This window comes from Staurois parvus, unplaced genomic scaffold (assembly GCF_062004578.1).
Source record: "Staurois parvus isolate SC_StPar_1 unplaced genomic scaffold, SC_StPar_1.0 ptg000380l, whole genome shotgun sequence".
In the NCBI taxonomy this organism is placed as follows: domain Eukaryota; kingdom Metazoa; phylum Chordata; class Amphibia; order Anura; family Ranidae; genus Staurois; species Staurois parvus.
In genome coordinates, this window is record NW_028318176.1 from 1,891,884 (window position 1) to 1,906,653 (window position 14,770).

The window sequence follows — 14,770 nt, forward strand, 5'->3', positions numbered from 1 at the left end:
TGCAGGATGAGAGCCTGTTGTGAAGAGGTGGATGGGTCCGAGCAGGATGGATGGATGGCTGAGCAGAAGTGTGGTCAGACAGGCCGAGTCGGTAACCGTGGGGACAGCGCCAAACAAGGCAGCAGGCAGAGAATAGTCAGGTCACTCGCCGGGTCAGTAACGGAAGGTCAGATCCAATGAGGGGCATCCAAAAGAGAGGTCAGGCAAACCAGGGGTCAGAGCAGGAGAATACAGCATGGTCAGGAACAATCCGGGTCAGCAACGATCAATCAGCACAGATACAGGAGCAGGAACAAACAGAAGAGACCATACGGCAACCAGTGTCAGCGCAGAGCGGATTTAAATACCGCGCTCTGTGCTGTCATTGGTGACAGGCGCGCACCCGTGGTCCCAAGTGCGCATGTGCGAGTTCCGTCGTAGCCGCGGCCGGCCAGGACCTAGTGCCCGTACACCAGTGCGAGTCGGCGCCGAGCCACGCACCACGGCGGCTCCTGACATTGCCCCCCCCCCTACGGGCAACCTCCGGGTGCCCAACTGATCTCTCCTCCATAGGTGGCTGCGATAGAACTCCCGGACAAGTCTGGGGGCATGAACATTTTGGGCTGATTCCCATGAGGTCTCCTCAGGGCCATAACCCTTCCATTTGATCAGGAACTGTGTTTGGAGACCCCTCTTCCAGCAATCCAAGATTGCTTCCACCTTAAATTCTTCTTGATCATCGATGGTTAATGCTCCCGGGGGTCTGGACCTCCTATCCGGGAAGGGGTCTGGTGTAGCTGGCTTCAGTAGCGACACATGGAAAACTGGGTGAATCTTAAAAGTTTCCGGAAGAGTGAGTTCATACGCAACTTTGTTGATCATTCGTTTCACCCGGAATGGACCCATAAACTTCGGCCCTAGCTTTCTCGACGGGCAAGACATTTTCAAATTTGTTGTTGCTAGCCAGACCTGATCCCCAGGTTGCAATACTAGTTCCCTCCTTCTCTTCCTGTCGAAGGCCCTCTTGTTGTCCTCCTGGGCTTTTGCAATGGCTTCTTGTAGCACCTTGTTGGCAGAAAAAAAATTCAGCATGCTTTGAGTGGCAGGAACTGGGCTTTCAGGAATCAGATCGGACAGAAATGTGGGATGGAACCCATAGTTTGCAAAAAATTGGGATTGCCCCATAGCTGAATGATTCACGTTGTTATATGCAAATTCGGCCAGTGGCAAGAGTGCCAGCCAATCGTCCTGCAGGAAGGACGTGTAGCATCTCAAGTATTGCTCTAACATCTGGTTCGTCCTCTCCGTCTGCCCATTTGTCTGTGGGTGGTAGGCGGAAGAGAGGGAAATTCTGATTCCCAACACCTCGCATAACGCTTTCCAGAACTTCGAGGTAAACGACTCCCCGGTCTGAAACAGTGTCTTCAGGAACTCCATGGAGTCTTACAACTTCTCTTATGAAGATTTGTGCCGTTTCCAGAGCCGAGGGTGTGTTCTTAAAAGGCAAGAAGTGGGCCATCTTCGACAGGCGATCCACAATTACAAAGATTGCGGTGTGGTCCTGAGACGGAGGGAGTTCAACTATAAAGTCGATCGCAATCATTTGCCACGGTCGGTCAGGTATAGGCAGGGGATGTAGTAACCCCCAGGCCTTGCTCCTGGAGGGCTTGTTCCTCTGACAGGTGGTGCAGGTCTTGACATAGCGCTCGCAATCCTTGGCCATGCTTGGCCACCAGAATGTGCGCTGGAGTTATTCTAGAGTTTTTGCCATCCCGAAATAACCTGCCATTGGATGGTCATGGCAGTGTCCCAGGACCAAGGTTCGGACCTCTTCGAGTACCGTGATTAGCCCTTCCTTCCATAAGAGCCCTCCCTTGCTCTGTAGGGACACCCCAGGTGGGTGTGGCATTCCCACAGATGCATTCTGTAGCCTAGAACGTAGCTCCGTTTGGAGGGCAAGAAAGTTCCCTGAGGACAAGATAGTATCTGGTTTGGGCACCTCTTCAGGGTCTTCAAACATGCGCGAAAGGGTGTCGGGCTTCGTGTTCTTGGACCCCGGCCTATACGTGATATGGAATGAGAACCGGGAGAAATAGAGTGCCCATCTCCCTTGGCGTGGTCTCAAGCGTTTTGCCGTTCTCAAGTATTCTAAATTTTTGTGATCAGTGAAGATCAGAATTGGATGCGTGGCTCCTTCCAGCAAGTATCTCCACTCTTCCAGTGCGGTCTTGATGGCCAAAAGTTCTCGATCGCCAATATTGTAGTTCCTTTCCGCTGGTGTAAGTTTCCACGAGAAGAACGCCACTGGGTGCAGGAGCTCCCTGGTGCCTTTTCTCTGAGATAGGACGGCCCCCACTGCGTTTTCCGAAGCATCAACTTCCAAGATCACTGCTGATTTTAACCGCTGGAAGAGTTCTGGGACCAGAGGCAGTGGGTAGCGATTTTTTTTTTTTATAGTGATTTTGTTTAAATCGCGATAATCAATGCAGGGCCGCAGGGACTTCTTTTATTTCGACAAAAAAAGATTCCAGCCCCGGCTGGTGATGTGGAGGGGCGGATGAACCCCTTTTGGAGGTTCTCATAGATATATTCCTTGAGCACCCCCAGTTCTAGCTCAGATAAGCGGAAAATCCGACTGAACGGAATCTCAGAACCAGGTAGGAGGTCAATGGGACAATCATATGTTCGGTGTGGAGGAAGGATGTCTGCCCCTCGTTTACTAAAAACATCAAGAAATTTGTGGTAGGCAGGAGGGATGGCCTGTATTAGGTCGGCATCTCCATCCACGCATAGGAGGACTTGGGGAGCTGCGGGGGCCGAGGCAAAGCAGTGTTCCCGGCAATATGGGGATAGGAACTGAATGGACCCGGTCTCCCAGTCAATCTGGGGGTTATGGGCCCGCAACCAAGGAATCCCCAGAATGACTGGGAAAAGAGGGGAGGCTATAGCGTCCAGGCGGAGGAACTCCCGATGGTGGTCAGCTACTGTAGTGCAGATAGGGGGAGTCTCCCGGTCTACCAACCCCGACTTAATACGTGACCCGTCAGCCAAAAATATGTTAAGCCCACGTTCCCTGGTCTGGAGGGGGATTTTCTGTTGGTTGGCAAAATCTAAGTCCACAAAACAACTGCATGCCCCAGAATCAATTATTGCCATCACCGACACGGTTCTTCCTGGGAGCTGAAAGGAAACAGGTATGGCTAAGTAATTGGACTGGTTGAGACCTTCAGTGGATACAGAAGAAAAAACAGAAGCAGACTTACTCAGTTTCACTGGGCAGGAACACACCATATGACCAGCTTCTCCACAGTAAAGGCAAAGATTCCTGGACCTGTTTCTGTGGAGGCTGCCCGCTGCGGGTCATCATCCAACACTGTCATTGCGTCAAAGAAATCAATTACCGTGTCCAGGTGGAAATCGTGGGTTTCCATCAGTCGGTGAGCCCAGCCCTGGGGTTCATCGTGGAGCAGAGACACGATGAATCCCACCTTAACTGATTCCGTGGAAAATGTACACGGCTGCAGGCTAAAGTACAGTAGAAACGCGTTCCGGAAGGCCCTGAATCTTGCTCGATCCCCGCTGAAACGTTCCGGCAATGGAACGCGGGGTTCCGGAGGAGGCAACGTGGCTATTGCTCCAGTGGGTGGCCCCGAAGATTCCCCAGCCGGGACAGGAGTAGCTGGACTCTGAGATGTAGTGGCCAGTGTGGCTAGCATCTGGATGCGGTTCTCCAGATGTGTGTATCCCTCCTGCAGCGTTTTGATGGCTTGGGTCAGAGCCGCCAGGTGCTGGCATATGTCCTCTAGTGGGGATGGTCCTCTTCCAGGCTCTGTCATGGCCGTATGGTACTGTAATGAACCGCCTGGCGGTACCTCTAGCAACCCACGGAATAGGATTCCCCAGAGCGCGGAGTCTAAGTCCCAGTCTGCTTGTTCACCAGGGCCCCTGATGGTGGGGATAGACTTGGAGCAGACAGAGACCAGGTCGCGGCCCCTGAGTACACCCACCCATGGTAGAGGGATCCGCCAGAGGTATCTGCAGGATGAGAGCCTGATATGAAGAGGCGGATGGGTCCGAGCAGGACGGATGGATGGATGGCTGAGCAGAAGCGTGGTTAGACAGGCTGAGTAGGTAACTGTGGGGACAGCACTGTACAAGGCAGCAGGCAGAGAATAGTCGGGTCAACCGCCGGGTCAGTAACGGAAGGTCAGATCCAATGAGGGGCATCCAAAAGAGAGGTCAGGCAAGCCAGGGGTCAGAGCAGGAGAATACAGCACAGTCAGGAACAATCCGGGTCAGCAACGATCAATCAGCACAGATACAGGAGCAGGAACAAACAGGAGAGACCATACGGCAACCAGTGTCAGCACAGAGCGGATTTAAATACCGCACCCTGCGCTGTCATTGGTGCCAGGCGTGCACCCGCGGTCCCGAGTGCCCATGCGCGGGTTCCGTCGTCGCCGCGGCCGGCCAGGATCTAGTGCCCGTACACCAGTGCGAGTCGGTACACTGTGCCTGTGCCGGGCCACACGCCGCAGCGGCTCCTGACAAGAGGAGAAGAAGGGAGGAGAGGAAGAAGACCAGAAAGGAGGAAAACAGAAAGAAGGAGGAGAGGAAAGAGAGAACTGAGGAAGAGGGGAGAGGGCAAAGCAAGAAGAAGAAGAGGAGAGGGAATGAAGGAGGAGAGGTATCACATACCTGGTGATGGAGGCCAATGGAGAGAGGGCTTCCCTTGTGGCTAAGTTCCAGACTCCCCTAAGAGTGGGACAGTGGGAGTCAGGCCCAAAGCTGCACAGGTCGCCTGTAGGAGTGCTGGTTGGTGGTCCACTCAGAAGCACAGCTGGTGCATGGAGATAGGTCTGCAGACGGGTGGCGCCTGTGCGTGGTAAGCAAGCCCTTTCAGGATTAGAGATTTACTGGATAGTCGGTTCAAGCCAAGGTCAGGTACCAGGTGGGAATCAGAGCAGACATAGTCAGATGGGATAGCCGAGGTCATACACAGAGGAGTGAGAGAGAGAGAGAGTATCCGTAAGCCAAGCTGAGGTCAGATCAGGGGTTCAGTAGAGTAGACAAGTGAAAGCTGAGTCGGTATCAGGAAGTCACAGGCAACAGGAACAAGGAACAAGGCACGGGGAGCTAGAGATTATCCAGCAACCAGAGGAAGTGATGAGCCTCCTTATAAAGGCCGTCTGGCACCAGACCAAGGCTGATGTGTCCTTCTGCGGCCATGTAGAGTACTGGCAGAAATGCCAGGTCTTCCAGAACTCCTGCCGTAGACAGGATCCTGACAAGAGGCAAATAAATGGAGAGGAGAGGCAGGGATTTGTCCTTTTAAACAGCAGTATTCTCTTTGTAAATGTCAGTGTTGTTGTAGGAGGTTGTATACATCGGACAGATCAGTCACTTCACAGGCCGGGTCAGGGCACTCCTTCGACGTGTTAACCCTAGGCTCAAACTACTGTGGTCCAAGTTTGCTCGGGCCATTCATTTAAATAGACTGCTATGCCTGCATTTCCCACAAACAAAAAAGCTGCATGCATCCTTTTGAAAACACGACCCAAGGGGAAAAAAGACCGTGGATCCCCAGTGGTACCCGCACTCACCATCGCACTGTGGACACTAGGCTTGAGAGCAAGGGTTAGTGTAAAATGTTAGGGTTAAGGGCCTTAGGGTTAGGGTTGAATGTTAGGGTTAAGCACTAGGGTTGGGGTTGAATGTTAGGGTTAAGGACTAGGGTTAGGGTGGAATGTTAGGGATAAGGACTTGGAATGGAGTTGAATGTTAGGGTTAAGGACCAGGGTTAGGGTGGAATGTTAGGGTGAAGGACTAAGGTTGAATGTCAGGGTTAAGGACTAGGGTTAGGGTTGATTTTTAGGGTTAAGGACTAGGGTTGGGGTTGAATGTTAGAGTGAAGGACTAGGGTTAGGGTGGAATGTTAGGGTTAAGGACTTGGGTTGGGGGTTGAATGTTAGGGTTAAGGACTAGATTGGGGGTTGAATGTTAGGGTTAAGGACTAGATTTAGGGTTGAATGTTAGGATGAAGGACTAGATTTAGGGTTGAATGTTAGGATGAAGGACTAGGGTTAGGGTTGAATGTTAGGGTTAAGGACTAGGGTAAGGGTGAAGGACTAGGATTAGGGTTGAATGTAAAGGTTAAGAACTAGGGTTGTGGTTGAATGTTAGAGTTAAGGACTTGGGTTAGGGTTGATTTTTAGTGTGAAGGACTAGTTTTAGGGTTGAATGTTAGGGTGAAGGACTAGGGTTAAAGTTGAATGTTAGGTTGAAGGACTAGGGTTAGGGTTGAATGTTAGGGTGAAGGACTAGGGTTAGGGATGAATGTTAGGGTGAAGGACTAGGGTTAGGGTTGAATGTTAGGGTGAAGGATAAGGGTTGAATGTAAGGGTTAAGGACTAGGGTTAGGGTGAAGGACTAAGGTTAGGGTTGAATGTAAGGGTGAAGGACTAGGGTTGTGGTTGATTGTTAGGGTTAAGGACTAGGGTTGGGGTTGAATGTAAGGGTTAAGGACTAGGGTTAGGGTGAAGGACTAGGGTTAGGGTTGAATGTAAGGGTGAAGGACTAGGGTTGTGTCAGGGCAGGAACGCTGGAATGGGCAGGCAGGCCTATGGTACGGTCACGCTGCGACTGACGACAGCCACTACCCACAGACCAGAGTCCCTCAGGGCGCGGAGTCTAAGCCCCAGGCTACCCTTCACCAGGGCCCCTGATGGTGGGGATGGACTTGACGCAGCCTGAGACCAGGTCGCGGCCCCCGAGTGACCCCAGCTGCGATAACGACTGCCGCCAATGGCGTACAGCTGGTGGGAGCTAGATGGGATCACGAGTAGAGTAGTCAGACAAGCCGGGTCAATAACAACGGAGCAGACAGTACTAGACGGTAGGCAAAGAATACTCAGGTCATGGGCCGGGTTCAACAACGGGAGGTCAGATAAAGGGTTAACGCAGAGAGTAGTCTTGTCCAAGCCGAGTCGGTTACCAGGAGAGCAATGGGAACAACACAAGAGCTTGCAACAGGGCAACATACAGGACACAAGTGCAGAGCACACTTGCAGACAGCAGGTTTAAATGTGCTCAACCACACCCTTCTGAGGAGGAGCCGCAGAAGCCTGAAGGCATAAAGGTTCCCACCATGCTTTGCAGAAAACCAAGATGGAGGCCAGCTCATGGAGATGCACAAGCTCTGAAGAAAGGTAGGACCTTGACAGGTTGGGGTTGAATGTTAGGGTTTGGACTCGGGTTAGGGTTGAATGTTAGGGTTAAGGACTTCGGTTGGGGTTGAAAATTAGGGTTAAGTACTTGGGTCGGGGTTGAATGTTGGTGTTAAGGACTAGGGTCAGAGATGAATGTTAGGGTGAAGGACTAGGGTTAGAGTTGATTTTTAGGGTGAAGGACTAGAGTTAGGGTTGAATGTTAGGGTGAAGGACTAGGGTTAGGGTTGAATGTAAGGGTGAAGGACTAGGGTTAGGGTTGAATGTAAGGGTTAAGGAATAGGGTTAGGGTTGAATGTAAGGGTTAAGGAATAGGGTTAGGGTTGAATGATAGGGTGAAGGACAAGGGTTGAATGTTCGGGTTAAGGACTAGGATTAGGGTTGAATATTTGGGTTATGGACTCGGTTTAGGGTTGAATGTTAGGGTGAAGGAGTAGGGTTAGGGCTGAATGTTAGGGTGAAGGACTAGGGTTAGGGTTGAACATTAGGGTTAAGGTCTAGGGTTAGCATGAAATATAAGAGTTAAGGACTAGGGTTAGGGTTGAATGTTCTGTTGAAAGACTCAGGTTAGGGTTGAATGTAAGGGTTAAAGGACAAAGGTAACATTTGAATGTTAGGGATAAGGACTAGGGTTAGGGTTGAATGTTACGGTGAATGACTCAGTTTAGGGTTGAATGTTAGGGTGAAGGACTAGGGTTGAATGTTAGGGTGAAGGACTAGGGTTAGGGTTGAAGGTTACGGTGAAGGACTAGGGTTAGGGTTGAATGTTAGGGTTATGGACTCGAATAGGGTTGAATGTTAGGGTGAAGGACCAGGGTTAGGGTTGAATGTTAGGGTGAAGGACTAAAGTTAGGGTTGAATGTTAGGGTGAAGGACTAAAGTTAGGGTTGAATGTTAGGGTGAAGGACTAGGGTTTGGGAGGACTTTTAGGGTTTAATGTTAGGGTTGAACGTTAGGGTGAAGGACTAGGGTTAGGGTTGAATGTAAGGGTTAAAGACTAGGGTTAGGGTGAGGGACTAGGGTTAGGGTTGAATGTTTAGGTTAAAGACTTGGGTTGGGGTTGAATGTTCGGGTTATGGACTAGAGTTAGGGTTGATTTTTAGGGTTATGGACTCGGGTTAGGGTTGAATGTTAGGGTTATGGAGTCGGGTTAGGGTTGAATGTTAGGGTGCAGGACTAGGGTTAGGGTTGAATGTTAGGGTGAAGGACTAGGGCAGGGGTGGGCAAACTTTTTGACTTGAGGGCCACAATGGGTTCATATATTGGACCCGGGGGCCGGACCAAGAGTAGATGAATGATGTGTATGTGTGAATTAATATAAATTAAATTACCTTTGCTCCGCGCGTTCCTCTCGCCCTGTTCCCGCGTCGTTCCGGTCTTCAGGGCGGACTGTGAGAGGAGCCTAGCTCCCCTCACGTTCGTCACGCTGCCCCGCCTACACACATCCAATCACTGGCTATCAGGATGTGAGTGGCAGCGAGACTGGCCAATCATTGCATTTGAGCGCGCTGAATGATGCAAATGTTTGCCTGCCCTGGCTGGTTTTTTTTTATATCACGCTCCGCGGGCCGGATTAAAAGGTCCGCGGGCCGTAGTTTGCCCATTCCTGGACTAGGGTAAGGGTTAATGACTAGGGATAGGGTTGAACGTTAGGGTTAAGGTCTAGGGTTCGGGTTGAATGTTAGGGTGAAGGACAATGATTAGGGTTGAATGTTAGGGTGAAGGACTAGGATTAGGGTTGAATATAAGGGTTAAGGACTAGGGTTAGGGTTGAATGTTATGTTGAAGGACTCGGGTTAGGTTTGAATGTAAGGGTTAAGGACAAGGGTAACATTTGAATGTTAGGGATAAAGACTAGGGTTAGGGTTGATTCTTAGGGTGATGGATTAGGGTTGTATATAAGGGTTAGGGTTGAATATTAGGGTTAAGGTCTAGGGTTATGGTAGAATGTAAGGGTTATGGACTAGGGTTAGGGTGAAGGACGAGGGTTGGGTTGAATGTTAAGGTGAAGGACTAAAGTTTAGATTGAATGTTAGGGTGAAAGACTAGGGTTAGGGTTGAATCTTAGGGTGAAGAACTAAGGTTGAATGTTAGGTTTAAGGACTAGGGTGAGGGTTGAAGGTTAGGGAAAATGACTAGGGTTATGGTTGAATGTTAGGGTGAAGGACTAGGGTTAGGGTTAAATGTAACGGATAAGGACAAGGGTTAGGGTGAAGGACAAGGGTTAAGGTTGAATGTAAGGGTTAAGGACTAGGCTTAGGGTGAAGGAGTAGCGTTAGGGTTGAATGTAAGGGTGAAGGACTAGGGTTGGGGTTGAATATTAGGGTGAAGGACTAGGATTAGGGATAAATGTTTAGGTTAAAGACTTGGGTTGGGGTTGAATGTTTGGGTTATGGACTAGGGTTAGGGTTGATTTTTAGGGTTAAAGACTAGGGTTAGGGTTGAATGTTAGGGTGAAGGACTAGGGTTGAATGTTAGGGTTAAGGACTAGGGTTAGGGTTGAATGTTAGGGTGGACTAGGGTTAGGGTTGAAGGTTAGGGTGAAGGACTAGGGTTAGGGTTGAAGGTTAGGGTGAAGGACTAGGGTTAAATGTTTAGGTTAAAGACTTGGGTTGGGGTTGAATGTTCGGGTTATGGACTAGGGTTAGGGTTGATTTTTAGGGTGAAGGACTAGGGTAAGGGTTAATGACTAGGGATAGGGTTGAACGTTAGGGTTAAGGTCTAGGGTTAGATGTTAGGGTGAAGGACTAGGATTAGGGTTGAATGTTAGGGTGAAGGACTATGGTTAGTGTTGAATATAAGGGTTAAGGACTAGGGTTAGGGTGGAATGTTAGGGTGAAGGACTAGGGTTGAATGTTAGGGTTAAGGACTAGGTTTAGGGGTGAAGGACTAGGGTTAGGATTGAATGTTAGGGTTAAGGACTAGGGTTAGAGTTGAATGCTAGGGTGAAGGACTAGGGTTAGGGTTGCATGTTAGGGTAAAGGAGTAGGGTTAGGGTTGAACGTTAGGGTGAAGGACTAGGGTTGAATGTTAGGGTGAAGGTCTAGGGTTAGGGTTGAATGTTAGGGTGAAGGATTAGGGTTGAATGTTAGGGTTAAGGACTAGGGGTAGGGTTGAACATTAGTGTGAAGGACTAGGGTTAGGGTTGAATGTTAGGGTGAAGGACTAGGGTGGACCGTTAGGGTGACGGACTAAAGTTAGGGTTGAACGTTAGCGTGAAGGACTAGGGTTAGGGTTGAATGTTAGGGTTGAATGTTAGGGTGAAGGACTAGGGTTACGGTTGAATGTTAGGGTGAAGGACTAGGGTTAGGGTTGAATGTTAGGGCTAAGGACTAGGGTTAGGGTTGAATGTTAGGGTGAAGGACTAGGGTGGAACGTTAGGGTGACGGACTAAAGTTAGGGTTGAACGTTAGCGTGAAGGACTAGGGTTAGGGTTGAATGTTAGGGTGAAGGACTAGGGTTGAATGTTAGGGTGAAGGACTAGGGTTAGGGTTGAATGTTAGGGTGAAGGACTAGGGTTAGGGTTGAATGTTAGGGTGAAGGACTAGGGTTGGGGTTGAATGTTAGGGTAAAGGACTAGGGTTGAACGTTAGGATTAAGGACTAGGGTTAAGGGAAAGGCTTAGGGTTGAATGTTAGGGTGAATAGCTAGGGGTAACTTTAAGGGTTAAGGTATTTGTTATGGTAAAGGTATAGGGGTGGCGTCATATATTAGGGTTAGGGTTATATAAGGGATTGGTTTAAGGTTAAATGTTAGGATTTTGAGATAGGGTTAACAGTTAGGGTTAGGCTTAAAGGCTAGTGTTAGAAATAAGGGTTAGGGTTAGATTAAGGTAACATGTTAGGGTTATTAGGGTTAAGTGCCAGGATTAGGGTCAAGGTCTAGAGGTAGACTTAAACATTAGGTTCAGGGTTAATGGAGAGGTTTAAGGTTAGCATTAAGGGTTAGAGTAAAATGTTAGTGTTAGGGTTAAGGTTAGGATTAGGGTATAGTAATGGGCTAGGGTGAGGGTTGAGGTCTAGGGTTAGGGGGTAGAAGTCCCCTGTGGGCAGGAAGGGGGTAGAAGTCCCTGGTGGGCAGGAAGGGGGTAGAAGTGCCCGGTAGGCAGGAAGGAAGTAGAAGTGCCCGGTAGGCAGGGAGGGAGTAGAAGTGCCCGGTAGGCAGGAAGGGGGTAGAAGTGTCCAGTGGGCAGGAAGGGGGTAGAAGTGGCCGGTAGGCAGGAAGGGGGTAGAAATGTCCTGTAGGCAGGAAGGGGGTAGAAGTGCCCGGTAGGCAGAAGTGCCCTGTAGGCAGGAGTGCCCTGTAGGCAGGAAGGGGGTAGAAGTGCCCAGTAGGCAGGAAGGGGGTAGAAGTGTCCAGTGGGCAGGAAGGGGGTAGAAGTGTCCAGTGGGCAGGAAGGGGGTAGAAGTGTCCAGTGGGCAGGAAGGAGGTGAGTGCCCGGTAGGTGAGGGGTTTAGGATGAAGTTTGTATTTGTGACCTATCTATGGTATAGTACTGGTATGTGCGGTCTCTAGGGGGGTTTATGTATTGGAAGATATGAGCAGCATATATTGACCGTCATGAGCACGGCAGATCGATCGTCACCATTTACACACGTTTAAGACTGGACGCACTATTATATTTATGTATTTATTGTTGCGCTGCATTTTCCGCACTTTCATCACTTTGTTACACGCGTGACACACCATATGCCGGCCGCACATCTCTTCTTTGGGTGGAAGGTTTTTTATACACGTTTGTAGGTAACAGTCCGTTGGGCACACGTATGGAGGTAACGATGTCTTCGGAGGGTTAATTCCCAGCATTCAGTGATGGACCGCAAACACAGGAAGTGAGGTAAGATGCCAACAGGAAGTGATGTCATATTCAGACAGGAAGTTCCGGGTGAAAGGTGAGCCGGGAAGAAGTAGGGAGGAGACTTTGTTGCAACTGGCAGTAGAGTAGGTAAAAACATCTCACTCTTTACAACCTCCAACATCATCCCCACCATAGTACGTCCATGATAATTCCCCACTGTCCGTCTACAGGAGGAACAACCAGACCACAGAGCATGGAGGAGACACCGAGCCACACGTCCAAGAAGATACTCAACTTCACCCTGGAGATCATCTACCTGCTGACCGGAGAGGTGAGGAGGATTCTGGGAGGTCACGACATCACACTCATCTCTGTTAATAAAACACAGACCTGACTGGAGAGATGAGGATTCTGGGAGGTCACATGACATCACTCTTATCTCTATTATTAAAACACAGACCTGACCGGAGAGGTAAGGAGGATTCTGGGAGGTCACATGACATCACACAGACCTGACCGGAGAGGTGAGGAGGATTCTGGGAGGTCACATGACATCACACAGACCTGACCAGAGAGGTGAGGAGGATTCTGGGAGGTCACATGACATCACATAGACCTGACCGGAGAGGTGATGATTCTGGGAGGTCACATGACATCACACAGACCTGACCAGGGAGGTGAGGAGGATTCTGGGAGGTCACATGACATCACACAGACCTGACCAGAGAGGTGAGGAGGATTTTGGGAATGTATTTATCGACAATGTTCACTTTGTTCTTCTCAGGATTATGAATTAGTGAAGAAGGTATCTAGTGAGTCCTTGAAACACAACAGCTCTCCCGAAGGGTCACCCCCCATCACAGTGACCACACAGGACTCCATGACACCCAATACAAACAACGACAAGAAGATACTAGAAGTCATCAAGAAGATGATGGAGCTGCTGACAGGAGAGGTGAGCGGTGCCGGGAATTCTGGGACATTCTCCAGTAACAGACAAGGGATGGGTCAGGGTTTAATGATGTCACTATTTCTCCATGGAGGAGTGGGAGTATTTAGGACAGAAGGATCTTTACAAGGACGTCATGATGGAAGACCACCCGAAAGGACATAAAGATCTCACCAAAGAAGTCGCAATTGAGGGCCACCAGCAGGGACACAAGGATCTCTACAAGAATGTCATGATGGAATGCCAGAAACGACACAAAGATAACAAGAAAGTCAGGATGGAGGATCACCAGTCCCTCCTGTCTATGGGTAAGAGGAGACTTTATTGGAAAGGAGAGAGCACTACAGAGGATCCACGTAGATCCCCCGTCATCTGATAAACACATAGAAACAATGGATTCAGTCAGTGTGTGTGTTTCCTACAGATGGATCCAGTCATGGGAACCCACCAGAGAGATGTCCCCGTCCTCTGTATTCCCGGGATTCCACACAGGAAGGTCACCGTATCCCTCACCATCATCAGGTAGATGCATCTAGTCATGGGAACCTACCAGAGAGATGTCCCCGTCCTCTGTATTCCCGGGATTCCACACAGGACGATGACTTCATCTTTGACCAGGTAGACGGGACTGAAGGTCTAGAATGTAAAAGTGACTCTAAACTGTATGAGGTAACATTCCTCTAAGTAGTTTCATCATTTAGATATAATTTCTGTTGATTTAGCTTGAAGAACTGATGGACATCAATGATGAGATCAAAAGGGTAGAAGAAGAATTCTATGTGAGGGATGGTCAGCAGTCTACGGAGGAGGATGTGGTGATGGTGACAACGGAACAAGAAGAGTCTTCACTAAATCTCAGCACAGGTGAGTAATGAACACGTTTTGATTTTTCTTCTAGAGTGTTGAATAATTTCAGTTCCGACTGAAGTTTTCTAAAAATGGTACAAAGAGATTGGTGGGACTAGTTGGTGAGGAGGCAAGGTCTATGGCTAACGAAAGGCCACATTGTGAATTCCAATATACACGTTTGTTACGAAAAATGTAATCCTTACCATTACAAGGAGACAATGACGTCATGTGGACGGACGATGACCTTCTCAACGTCAGGTAAGATTACCTCTACAAGGACGTCATGATGGACAATCAGCCGCCCCTCACATCACCGGGTAAGAGGAGACTTTATTGGAAAGGAGAGAGCAGTACGGAGGATCCACCTAGATCCCCCATCATCTGATAAACACATAGAAACAATGGATTCAGTCAGTGTGTGTTTCCTACAGATGGATCCAGTCATGGGAACCCACCAGAGAGATGTCCCCATCCTCTATATTCCCGTGATGCCACACAGGAAGGTCACACCATCAATCGCCATCGTCAGGTAGATGATTGACAATGATTGGTAGCTATGATTTCTACACGGAACGTTTGTTACAGTGAATATTTTATCTTCTATTCAGAGTGGAAAATTCCAGGGTTATAATATTGTTGTTAAAGAAGAGTTTAAAGATGAAGATGAGGAGTATGGAGTGATGAAGGAATGTTCTGAAGGACACAAGAATGTTATGAAGAAGGTACATAATAAGAGAAACCCACCAGAGAGATGTCCCCGTCCTCTGTATTCCCGGGATTCCACACAGGAAGGTCACACCATCCCTCACCATCATCAGGTAGATGGATCCAGTCATGGGAACCCACCAGAGAGAAGTCCCTGTCCTCTGTATTCCCGGGATTCCACAGCAGTAGATCACAACACACAATTTTCCCAGGTATGTAAAACCAAACGAGACCCCAGTCTGTGTGAAAGGACGTATTTTTCTG

At 49.1% G+C, this 14,770-nt stretch overlaps 1 pseudogene across 1 annotated transcript in view; it reads left to right on the forward strand.

Annotated features, from left to right (window-relative positions):
• Nucleotides 1-14,770, forward strand: part of LOC149455987 (uncharacterized) — a 38,080-nt pseudogene that overhangs the window by 20,114 nt on the left and 3,196 nt on the right. Inside the window, exons 9-17 of the transcript XR_016313981.1 lie at nucleotides 1,313-1,372; nucleotides 1,460-1,599; nucleotides 12,157-12,334; nucleotides 12,788-12,958; nucleotides 13,047-13,260; nucleotides 13,377-13,570; nucleotides 13,675-13,816; nucleotides 14,233-14,330; nucleotides 14,410-14,718. The product of XR_016313981.1 is annotated as an uncharacterized LOC149455987 (transcript). The remainder of the gene's footprint in view (nucleotides 1-1,312; nucleotides 1,373-1,459; nucleotides 1,600-12,156; nucleotides 12,335-12,787; nucleotides 12,959-13,046; nucleotides 13,261-13,376; nucleotides 13,571-13,674; nucleotides 13,817-14,232; nucleotides 14,331-14,409; nucleotides 14,719-14,770) is intronic.